Source organism: Cyprinus carpio, chromosome B13 (assembly GCF_018340385.1).
Source record: "Cyprinus carpio isolate SPL01 chromosome B13, ASM1834038v1, whole genome shotgun sequence".
In the NCBI taxonomy this organism is placed as follows: domain Eukaryota; kingdom Metazoa; phylum Chordata; class Actinopteri; order Cypriniformes; family Cyprinidae; genus Cyprinus; species Cyprinus carpio.
The window spans coordinates 2708479-2721534 of record NC_056609.1 but is presented as its reverse complement, the minus strand read 5'-3'; the positions used below and the strand labels follow the sequence as shown (position 1 = coordinate 2721534).

Here is a 13056-nt window from a genome sequence, read left to right as displayed (position 1 = left end):
TATATATATATATATATATATATATATATATATATATATATAGCTTATATAAGCCTTTAAAACTTATGATATCTTATCATTGTTTTTCAGTATACCATAGAAACGTTGAAAAAATCATCTACACAAATACTGAAGCAGCAAACTTTGCAAAACACAAAATTTATGTCACTGCCAAAACTTTTGGCCATGACTATAGTTTGTTGGTTGGTAATTATTAAATCTTATTTTTTAGATAAGTGCAATAATGGAACCACTACTGAGTGCATCAGAGTATAAGTAAATGGGGAGAAAAAGTGTCAACCAAAATGATGCTACAGTGCAGCAAATGTAAATGGGCCTAAAATTTAAATTCTGAATATGTTTTAATTTGTATGGAAATCTGTGGTTTTTGGTATCTTGGCAAACCAAGCCACAAGGGTGTAAAGTGACTTAAAATGTTGACAACTCCCCTTTTATGGGACTTATTTAGCCATTTGCTTTTTCAGTTGCTATTTGTCTCTGTCTTTTGTGACAAAAATACATTTGATTAATGTGCTTTGAAAATTGAACCTGCAGTTCAATCCATTACAGCTTATGAAGATGCCGTGCCTATATGAAAACACAACATCAAATTACTGGTCATATACACAATGGAATATTCAAATGATTTCTTTATTGCATGACTTCACATAGTGAAGCTTCTGAAAGATCATGCCTGCTACATAATTACTTTGATTTAGTATTCCCGCAAGAGTTACAATCACAGCTAACAGGCATTTACTTTTAGATAGTCAGCATCTGTTTCAGTGCTGCTGTTATTGTGCACAATTATGAGAAGATATCATCTACTCCCCAAAGCCCTGTTGCTTGGGACAAGTTATGACATGGAAGCAATACACAGGCATAGACTTCTGAGACCTTTTCCACGTCAGTGGAGTGCACCAGCCAATTTCAACCATGTGTAGCCTTGATTTTAGGGCACTGTGTTTCTCTCTGCTGTCCTGACCTTTAGCTATTATTAACTCTTGAAGAACCTCACATTCTGACAAAAATCAGTTTTACCTTTTTGAAGAAGAATGTTCTGCATGCTAATTTCAAAAAGAATAAGAAACAGACTAGGCTTAATGTGTTGAAAAGGTGGATCATAATTTTATTGAATTCTCCAACTAAAGTGCCTCTGAAGGACATTTATTTCTATGAGCTGTAATATGTTTTGATATTTGTCATAGGACATACAAATCATAAATGAGAACTGTAAACACCTCAGCTGTGTCTGCAAGACAGCAATGTAATCAAAGAGTGTGAATATAAGTCATCAAAAAAATAAAACAAAAATTTCACATCAAATATTCTCAGAAAAACCCTTCACATTTATTTCATTGCTCTTCACATTTATTTCATAGAGTGTTATATTCTATGCTGTATTTATTTTTCATAAGCGATTTTAGGAGAAACAGCTGAGATACTTGTAGATATAGATGAAATGCAGTAAATAAAAACTCCAAATCTGAGTTATACAATTATCCTCCAAAGAGTGCCATAAAATAATTCTAGAGTATTCTAAAGCCTACTCTTGATTACATAAAGAAATAACATTTCCTTTCCTTTGTCTTTTTCACAAATATCTCTACTTTTTCAGTCCATCCTCTCCAACCACATTGCTCCAAATAAATGTTGATGCTCATTTTTTTTTTTTTTTTTTTTGCCCTGCCATTGAATATCCTGTTTATCAAAGTATATCATATGACATAAACAAAAGGCCTTGCATGTTGACTTTAAAAATAAAAGCACCCCTGGCAAAGCGTACAGGAAGGTTAATGTGATGTTTACTACATTTAAAACAAGAAAACACTGAGAACCGTGCAAACCGAGCAAGCAAAATAAATACATAATAACAAGTAAGTTTTAATCATGGCAGGTAAATAAATTTGGCATATAAAATAACACTCTGGTGTAATCATAAAAATACACAGCTATGCACAATTGGCGATTACTGGATAAAAACATCTTTCTTTCTTTCTTTTCTTTCTTTTTTCGGTCTTTTCTTTCTTTTCTTTCTTTTCTTTCTTCTTTCTTTCTTTTCCTTTTCTTTTCTTTCTTCTTTTGTTTCTTCTTGTCTTTATCTTTCGTCTTTCTTTCTTTGTGCTCTTTCTCTTTCTTTGTCTGTGCTCTTTCTTCTTGGGTTTTTTTTTTGTATCTTTCTTTCTTTTTTTCTTTCTTTTTCTTTTTTTTTTTCTTTCTTTTCTTTCCTTTTTTTCCTTCTTTTTCTGTTCTCTTGCTTTCTTTCTGTCTCAGTACTCTTTCCTGGACGACCTTTTGTTTTTCACTGTCTTTTTCTTTCTGTCCTGTCAGTCTGCACCCTCAGTTCAGCAGTCTTGGATTTTTTTTTTTCACCTACAGGAGCTCAGCAATAGAATTGCATTCTCTGTGACAGAAGCATGTGATGCTGGAAGGTATTTACAACATATCTTACATGTTTCATCAGAAATATACCTAAAAATACATTTTAATGCCTTTTAAAATACCCACTGTAAAAAATGTTATGTGTTTGTTTGAACAGAGTTTTTGAGGTGCTCTATGCTTGTCAGTCATTTTGAGTGTCGGTTTTGCCAAACATACATCTTTTTGAAGACTTGAAACAATTTTAGACAGTGAAGGTTAGTGAAACAGCTAACTTCCCTCACTGTCCCTTTAAAATGCAAAGACATAATTTTATGTTTCATGAAAGTATTGCATGATGTCTGCCAAATGTTGTGTGTTGTTCAGGTGTCAGTATTTCTCATTCCCACAGGTTGATTAAAGCGTAAGGACAGTTTGCTTCAAAAGACATTATATGGGGTGAGGCACTCCTACTGAATAAGAGTCACTCTGCATGGGCAAGCCTGATATTTTATTGTCAGTTACGTTTAAGATAAAATGACTCATCTAAACAAAACTCTTACACGTGTCAAGCAAGATGCGAGCCTTGTAACTAACCGATAAGCAAGAGAAAAAGAAAGAGAGATATGAGGTTTATAAAAAGAGTGAGTCAGTTAGGACAAAGACATTCATTTACTTCCTTCCCATTTGAATGCCATTCAAAACCTCTGTGAAAGGGACAACAATCACACATGCACAAAGGGAATCATGGGAAAGTCAACAACGGCACAATAGTGTTTAATATAGTACAATATTGATGATAAAAAGTGCATTGATGGTTAAAAAAAGGTCTGATAATCTGATAAATATAGACGCCGTCTGATAATAAAAATATATATTCAAAATTAGATGTAGACAGCAATAGATTATATTCAGATTTTGCAATTATATATTCAGGATTTAGATAAATGTATTATTCTGATTTACATTTATATATTCAGAATTATACACTTTTTATACTCAAGATTATCGTTAGAATCTAATGCATTTACAATAATATATTCAGACTTACAACTTCTGATTTACATTTAATGTATTCAGATTTTATATAAATAAGTATTACCACCGTGTTTGGGGCCCTTGTGCATAAACGACACCAACATTATTTCAAATTAAAAGGGCTAATATCTGGGGTTTATTTTTTTTGTTTCTTACTGGCAAAAAATTTCATAATCAAAATTCTAATTAAAAAAAAAATTCATATAAAATTCAAATAAGTTAAAAAACGTTACATTTAAAGTTTAAAAAAAACGAATGGAATAATATCTCTAAGCTGCAGGTGAAATGAATGGTCCCTTACTTCCATTACACAACATGGCAGAATAAGCTGCGCACAATTCGCCTGCTTATACTTAATAGTAATAATTACACTTTTTTATGAAAAGTACATACTTTTTGAGTGTAAGTTAAGAATGGAAGTTTTTTTTTAACGAGAGCGCTAAATTGCTTAGGTTACATGTTAAGCGTGTTTTCAGTTCTAATCCAAAACCCTTCGGTGCATTCCTAAAAATCACATTACTTATGCACAACGATTCCTATGAAACCTTTGTTTTTTCGTGCCTGTCTCCTTTAAATTCAAATGAGCTCTGATCTTCCCCCCCCCCCCCTCCCCTCCCCACGTGTTTTTTTTCAAAATAGGAGCTGCTTCATTACAGATCGGGACCTGCGAGAAACCATCTGTTTTGGTTTTCTTTTTCTGAGTTTCATGTTAAATATCGCGCTGAAATCAATGGGTTTGTTTTCTAAAACAAAAAAACCATATTAGTTTAACTTCTGATAGAGGGGGGGTTCCGCTGAGGAACACACATCGGAGGCACACGGACAGAAAGCGGCTGACAACAACTGCATGTGAGTACTAAAGCTAAGTTCTCTTATTCACACACAAGTTTACAAAAAAAAGAAAGCTTCTAAAAAACACACACGAGTTCACAAAAAACAGTAGGTATGTCTGTTTAGGGTTTTATATCTGTGTGGCAAGGCAGCAATAGACAGTAAATAAATCAATAATTCCACCCGACTGCTCTCTGGTCTCCTCTGAGGACTGAGGACATTCTGCTGTCAGAATAGTGTTCTGTGCTCGAACTGTTTGAAGGTCGATAGGACTGAAGTTTCTCTCCATCTTTTCTTATTATTATTACTAGATTAATAATTATTTTTTAAATATCTTGCGTCTTGGGCTAATATAAATAACAAAGAATGCAAAACCAAACAAACAAACAAAAACAAAACAAAAAACAGAACAAAAATAGCCTAGAAAGAGAAACAAACTAATGCAATCCCGTTATTGGTCATTTTATATCTAAAAGTATTCATGTATTGAAAAACAAAAATCAAATGTAAAAAATAACCTTAAGCATGTACATTACAAATAAATTGCATTATTAAACTACAAAAAGCATGGCAATGAAGTGCAGCTAGTGATTCCCCCCTTTTCTTTTGTTGTTAGATTAACATATGATACAGGATACTCCTACTTTAATGCACGGATCTAATATAATGTTACATATCAGATGTTTTCCCCCAACGTTCCCCAACACAAAAAAAACAGATGATGTTTGCTGCGAATACTGAAATACTGTAATTCTGTATATGTGTGTATATTTATATCCGGGATCGCACGCCATCAGAAATATGCCGTTATATGCACGCACTTTGGATGACAGAGTCAGTGCCAGAAGCGAAGCAGAGAAAAGGGGGTAATTCCTCTCAGAAAATATACAAATAAAGATCTTTTCAGATATGGTAATACTCGACCTGGAGGCATTTTTTGTTGGTCTGGGTTTACCTACATACATACATATGTCATGTAGATATTATATATGTATATATTATATATATATATTATATATATATATATATATAATATAATATATATATATAGATCTATATATATATCATATTTATATTTTTTCATTATTATTATTATGATTATTTTTTTTTTTTTTTTTTTTGCCTTTAGCTCAAAATAGGGCCTGTGCAAATTTCACTCATTTTGCCAGCATGGGGGTCACAGTACCAAAAAGTGTCACAGTTTTAATGAGGGACAGAATGCATTGCCTCAGAAAATCGATTCTGCCGTTTACATGACAGTCGCATGGCATATATCTGATGTTAGAGCCGATTTATTTCCACTATGGGGGAAAAAATGAGGCATGAAACCAATCTCGAAATATCCGAATGCATGCGCTGAGCTTTTTTCCTGTTTACACTGTCATAGAACAGATCCGATCTGTCACATATGAGCAAAAAATTTGATTTGGGTCACATTTAATAACTGGCAAGTGTGAACGAGGCCTTTAGACACTTGCAGAAAAAAAGACCTTAACAAAACACAGTAACTGTGTTAACCTATTTCACGTTTCCTTGGTTGGTAGATGCATTAGGGACCTGATTATAACACTTAAAAACCTGGAAAAAAAAATCAGATTTTCATGATATGTCACCTTTAAGCAACAAAGCATGTTGCCCTTACCCAATAAAATCAAACAAAGTATGTTGCCAAAAATCTGCATAAGCCATAGCCACAAGGAAGTTGCCCTGAACCAGATGAACCTAACGAGTATGTTGCCAATAGCTGATGAGCTTAAGCAACAACATGTTCTCAGTAACAACCAGATAGCCTTAAGAACAAAGCGTGCTCCCAATAACAACCATACAGCTTTAGGAACAAACATGCTCCCATAACAAAACAGACAGCTTAGGAAACAGCATGTTCCTAATAAAAACCAGACAGCTTAGGAACAATCGTGCTCCCAATAACAACCAGACATCTTAGGAACAAGCATGCTCCTAATAAAACCAGACAGCTTAGGAACAAGCATGCTCCCAGGAACAAACCAGACAGCTTAGGAACAAGCATGCTCCTAATAAAAACCAGACAGCTTAGGAAGAAGTGTGCTTCCAGTAACAACCAGACAGCTTAGGAACAAGCATGCTCCCTAAAAAAACCAGACAGCTTAGGAACAAGTGTGGCTTCCAGTAACAAACCAGACAGCTTAGGAACAAAGCATGCTCCCAGTAACAAACCAGACAAGCTTAGGAAAAAGCATGCTCCCAGTAACAAACCAGGACAGCTTAGGAACAAGCTGCTCCTAATAAAACCAGACAGCTTAGGAACAAGTGTGCTTCCAGTAACAACCAGACAGCTTAGGAAAAAGCATGCTCCTAATTAAAACCAGACAGCTTAGGAACAAGTGTGCTTCCAGTAACAACCAGACAGCTTAGGAACAAGCATGACAGCTTAGGAACAAGGTGTGCTTCCTCCAGTAACAACCAGTGACAGCCTAGGAACAAGCCTTGGTCCCAATAACAACCCAGATAGCTTTAGAAAGCTACAATTGTTCTCGCAATAACAACCAGGGATAGCTTTGGAAGAAGCATGTTCCCAATACAAAACTATAAGCAACGGTCCCCCCCCAAAACCCAAACCAAACCCGGGCAAACAGAAACCCAACACCAAAAATACACCCCCCACCCCCAAAAACCCCCACCCCAAAAAAATGGCTTTAAAAACCAGCATGTTTCCCAGTACGACTAAGTTAAATAGTGTGTCGTGTGCATATGTATGCTATTAGAACAGTATCAACGCTGCACTGACTTCACATGAATGTTTACCATTTGTCTCTGGAGATGTGCCACAGCAGAAATGATTCCACCCGGGCCCCACCATGATGATCGCTATTTCCTGTCCATCACCTCACGCTGCTTGAAATTTGTGTTGTAGAAAAATGGGTTGCTGTGATAGGTGTCACATCCCTAAAGGTAGATGTGGATCAGCTGAGAGTTCGGCTGATGCGAGCAGCTCGACTAACATGACCTGCCAGAACTAACGCTACCCTTGATAACTCACGTCTACAAGGTGATATTGCATTTATAAGACACATTTTGCGCCGTGTATTGGCGTATGAATGGCACAAGTGTGTATATTCATAAGAAACAAAAACAGAGTGTCTTTATGATCAAATGCTGCAACCCCCCTGGTGATAGAATTTTAGCATTTCACCACTTTTAATGACAATGACTGTGCAAAGTTTCAGGATGCAAAGCTGAACGGTTGAGTTTAATTTGTGTAATTTTGCTCATGCTTGCTGACTGAGGAGAGATTGTTCATCTCATATCTGTGGAGATTAGGAGTAAAATTTACATATGTGGTTTTCATCCAACCACCATGGATTTACATTTGTCCAGTTCTGTCTGCTGCAATGCATCTTTAAACCACTTCCTGAAGTGTTTTTTGTTTATTTGTTTGTTTGTTTTTGCACAATCAGATTGATCCATCTCAAATGTTTTTCAGACGGCATTTATGAATTGGCCAGGTGTAAAGCAAGAACTCATGCTCATGCAGCAGTACCGGCGAACCCGGGCGTCTCAATAACTATATAAGGTTTGTCCAGTGAAGTCACCATATTTGCAGCTAGTCGCTAAATGTAGCAACAAAGTTGCTAAGTTGGCAACACTATCAGTGGTCTCCTGAAACATGCTGCAGAAATAATAGTGTCTTATCACTGTGGATACTGTCTGTATTTGCTGTCAGTGTTTGACTTTTTAAACGTTTTTCCCTCAGATGCTGAAACAAAACACAGCAGATGTTTTCTGTAATTGTACAAATCACACGAATATGTAAATTATGTATTGTAGTTTCTGTTTCTAAAAACATTTTATGTTTTTGTATGGTTTCCCCATAAAATTATCAAAAAGAAGATTTGTGTGTAATAGCCGACTAAGAGAGATGAAGGCAAGTGGTCAGTAAAAGCTGTCTACTGGTATCATAGTCTTTTGAAGTCCATCTTAAAACTACTGCAGAGAAGCAGGCAGGCTCAGTACAGACCACCCTTTGTCTGGCTATAGTTGGCAGGAGCTAATCGTTGAGCAATGCCTCCCTACATTACTTTAGTCTTTAAAAGGCCATTCCAGTAAGGGCAGGGGTAAAGAAGCAGTGGTCAGTAAAGTGTCTCTCGCTGTCTTGCCGGTATCGGCACAGACATTCCTGTCCGGGGGGGCCGGATTAGATTTCTCAAAGGACACCCAAGTTAGCTGAAAAAAAAATACATAATTTTTGCTCCACATTTTTTAAGGAGGTTAGGTGTGAAAATGAGGGGAAAATCTCAAATTTTTTTTTTACCTCAAAAAGGGAAATTATGGTGAGACTTTATTTTGATGGTCCCCTTTAATTCCCTATTTCCACTGTAGTTTAGTATCCTTTAGAGTGGGGGGGATTATTCACATGTCGTTATAGTTGCGACTCCTAAAAAAACTTTTTCATTCATTCCGCATCGCCCCATCAAGCTCTCTCTGGATCAGCTCCTCTGCTATCAACGAGAGGATAGTAGAGGGGCGCTCTCATTGCGCTCCTTCAAAACAGTTGCGTTCAATCCTTGGCTGGCTGTGCCGATTTAAATCAGCTGTTCTTTTTTGTGTTTGTGTCACAAGTTCAGTGACGCAGGTAATGACGATTCTCTCTGGCCAATCCGTGATCAGCAGAGTTTACATGTCACGTTTTTTTTTTTTTTTTTTTTTTTTTTTTTTTTTTTTTTTTTTTTTTTTTTTTTTTTTTTTTTTTTTTTTTTTTTTTTTTTTTTTTGTAACGGTACGGTTCACTTGGAACCTCAACTGAGGTGGTACTAAAAAAAGTACCAGGTACCAGGTACTGTACCCAGTGGAAAACCCCTTAAAAGTGAACCATACCGAGCCGTACCATTCCGTACCATGTAGTTGAAAAGTGCCATAAGTAACATTGCAACTACATGTCAACTAACTCTCATTAGAGTATTAGTAAACTGTCTGTTTCATATTTACTAACGCTTTATTGTGATAGTCTCCCAACAGACATTATACTGACTATAAGAAACTTTGCAAGTACAATTTAAGCTGTGACAATGTCAGCGGTATGGGTCTAACCCTAAACCATACCCACAGTCAACTAATGCTCTACTAACTCTCTAATGATAATTATTGTAATTTAGGTGCAACATTAAGTCAATGTTCAACAATGTTCAAAAGTGACCATCAAAATAAAACTGAAACCAAAATGATTTCCAGCTGTTACCTTTTTGCACACCACTAGCCACACCACCCATTCACAAGCAGTACAGGTAACAATCACCCCCCATTGAATATATGTGACCATGGACCACAAAACCAGTCATAAGTACAGTAGGCACAGGTCCATTTGTAGCAATAGCCAAAATACATTGTGTGGGTCAAAATCATTGAGGCCAAATCATTAGGATATTAAGCAAAGGTCATGCTCCATGAAGATATTTTGTCAATTTCCCACCGGTAAATATATCAAAAACTTAAGTTTTGATTAGTAATATTCATTGCTAAGAACTTCATTTGGACAACATTCTAAAATTTTCTCAATATTAAATTTTTTTTGCAACCCTCAAGTTCCAGATATTCAAATAGTTATATTTGAATTATGCATATCTTATTATATATCTCAGACAAATGTTGTCTATCCTAACAAACCATACATTTGGAAAAAGCTTATTTATTCAGATGATGTATTAAATCTCCAAAAAAAAAAAGAAAAAAGAAAAAGAAAAAAAAAAGATCCTTATGACTGGTTTTGTGGTCCAGGGTCACATATTAGACCAGATTTGTTGGAATACATAAATACATTCCGGAGGGCCCTAGGTGAAAGGCTTCCTGTCTGACTGTTTCACCCTGACGTGTTTCACCTCACTTTCTTCCAACCTCAGCTTTCAATGACAGAGGGGGAGACCACAGCACCAAAGGGTTTGTCCCAGTTCTGTACAGAGTGAGAATTTTGATTGAGTGCCCGGTGTCTTGTCTTTGTCTTTCTAAACCTCTATTCATGTGCCATCCTGTTACATGAATTAAAGAATCCATAAAAGCAAACGCCCCAAATGCCTTAAGACTATGTACAGTACAATTAGATCACTGTTTGCTCTTTGAAACACAGACTATAAAGATGATGAATACTTCAGATGAATACACAGACTATAAAGATGATGAATACTTCAGCATATTGAAGGAGGAGATGTAAACCGCCAACTGCTATTTGAGAAACTAGCTAATGCAATAGATGAAATTATTTACACTTGTTAGTTCTTCAGGCACCCAGAAAAGCATTATAGATTATTCATATTGACCTGAAAATGACCAAAAAGTGTTATGTGTTAAGTTGAAACCAAGGAGGTCTATAATAGCTGGATAAAGATATCCGTTAGCTTTCCCATGCATCTCAATAGCTCAATAACAACAGCGAGTGCTGGGCTGGCAAAGGGACCCCTCATAAGTTCTTTTTTTTCAATGTAAATTTGAGTTCAATCCATCAAACCTAAAATGTTGCTACCATATTTTATTATTGTAAAGTTCTGGCAACCAAAGCTGCTGTTTACGTTTATACTTTTTGTGCCAATATGATATATATTTTGGGTTGGACGAAATAATGTGAACACCCCTTATTACAGGGGGTTAGTATAATTTGTGTAGACTACAATGAAGAAAAAAAATAAATAAAAAATTACTATGTTTTCTATCTTTTCCTTGTCACTGTTCCTCACTACTGTGAATATTGAAAATTAACACAATTTATCTATTTTTTTAATATAGGCAACATTCAACTGGAGATTTATGTAAAGAGTTGACATTAATTAATGTTTTCCTGCCACAACCTCTGTGCCTCTTTGCCAGTGTTTGTGTGTGTGGTGTGTGTGTGTGTGTGTGTGTGTGGTTGTGTGCGTGTCCTTGGCAGACACATCTGTGTCTGTGTCATGCTCTGAGAAAGTGGAGAGCAGCAGTCAGGCAGTGGAAGATATAAGATGTGGATTATGAATCTTCCCAGAGCATGTCTCACCAGTCTGTCTGCAGATAGCCACTGTGAAAACAGCCCACCAGACTGGAGAAACATGTCCTTGAACAACACAATCACTGCATCTCACACAGCCGGCCATTGGGCCTGTAATTAATGGATCACAGAATTAGTTAGATCGAGGTTTCAAACCTTTTTAGGGGACGTGTCTGGTGAGAGAGAGACTGACTTACTCTGAATTTTTCTGGCATGCACCATGGGGCCCTGCAGCCTCAGGGTTGTGTAGGATAGAAAGGCAGCCCCTTCTAAATATTGCTTTAATAATGCACAGTGTTCAATATCCCACCTACTGTAGGGATTTTTTGCCCTACTTAAACACAGCAACCCAACTGTCAGAGCGGTGTCCCGCTGTACTGCATGAAACAGCTATGGTGGGAAACCTTTTTCTCTGCACAGGTTTGGATTGTGGTGAACTGTGATTTCCTTTATCCTGGAAAAAAAATTAGCCACAGTGAGCCACGGCCTATCACACAAAAACTATGTTGCGATATTACAAATTCTACACTGACTGAATTTGATTTTCCAATTTGAAGTCACCAAGCTCTCTTATTTTTCAACCCCACTTTTACAATCAGCCCTCAGACCATTTTCTATTTTTCTTCATTCTATTAATAAATGCTTGATGGATAAATATAAAATCACGTCCTGTCCATTTTCCCCCCCACAACTTAGACTAAGTCCTAACCAAAAATGATGTGGTAAAAATCCAAAATCCTGTTCCACACAAAATCCAAGTACATGAATGTGTCTGCATTGTTGACTAAAATGTGTTCACCAATAATAATCTGTCACATAGCATCTACTGTAGTTAGGACACAATGTTTGGATATGATTAGTATCTTACTGTGCCAAGTGGCATTCAGGTGGGTGCAGTAAATGTAGACCTGAGAACAGTGCTATCCTATGTGGTCACTAATCCACTATTAATATTTAAGTGAATAAATATGAGAAACAGCAAGCAAGCAAACAAAGAAACAAGTTACAGACATTTTCTTTAAACTAGCATTATTTGTTTTCCATATGAAGAAAAGTGCAAAACACTGTTCAATTAAACACTTTATCTGCTGTATCGAGTGCTCCTCCCAACATGGATAGTCCTCTCTTGGCACATTTTAGTTAAAAAAGATGCCAGATGGCTGGAAGACCATTCTAATGTGAGCATTCACCTTATAAAACAACTGATAATTGACAGAAAAACAACTCCTTTGAGAGTAATAAAAACTTGTACATTGGGTGTTGAAAGCTCCTTTAATCGCATCCATGATCTTCAATTCTAATTATTTTGCTCTAATATTAAGAAAAGTGAGCACATTTTTTACATCCTGTTGAAAATATGAATGTTAATTTAATTTATGCATATGCATGTGTAACTACTATACATATGTGCATTACATTTTGGTTATCCACAGTGTATTTATGAAACATAGTTTTGTTTTAAACTATGTCATTGTTTGTTTAGTTTGCAGGCTAAAGAATACTTAAATGGGTTTTGGGTATCTCATGTTTCTTTAAATTATTCATTGTGATATTACACACGAGTCAAATTACTTCCTGTTCTTTGGCCAGAAGTGTTCATTCAGAATAATAGGCTGAAGGAAAAAAATTTTGGTGTGTCCAAAAGTGGATGTGACTTAGAGGTTTAAACATGAAGGGAAATGTCACAAATGATTTCTGCTCTCCTTAATGCATGCTAAGTTAATGGGAACCCCTATGCTTCGGAATGAAATTAATAACTAATTATGCTAATTAGTCTCTGTGTTGAAATCATCACAGGAAATAGGGGGGTTGTGACAAATAATCTCACTAGTCGAGATTTGTCT

The 13056-nt window shown here is 36.1% G+C and overlaps 1 protein-coding gene across 5 annotated transcripts in view; it reads left to right on the top strand.

The window, feature by feature from the left end:
• Positions 1 to 13056, top strand: part of LOC109072910 (CUB and sushi domain-containing protein 1-like) — a 492278-nt gene that overhangs the window by 31742 nt on the left and 447480 nt on the right. The gene's annotated exons all lie outside the window — the stretch shown is intronic.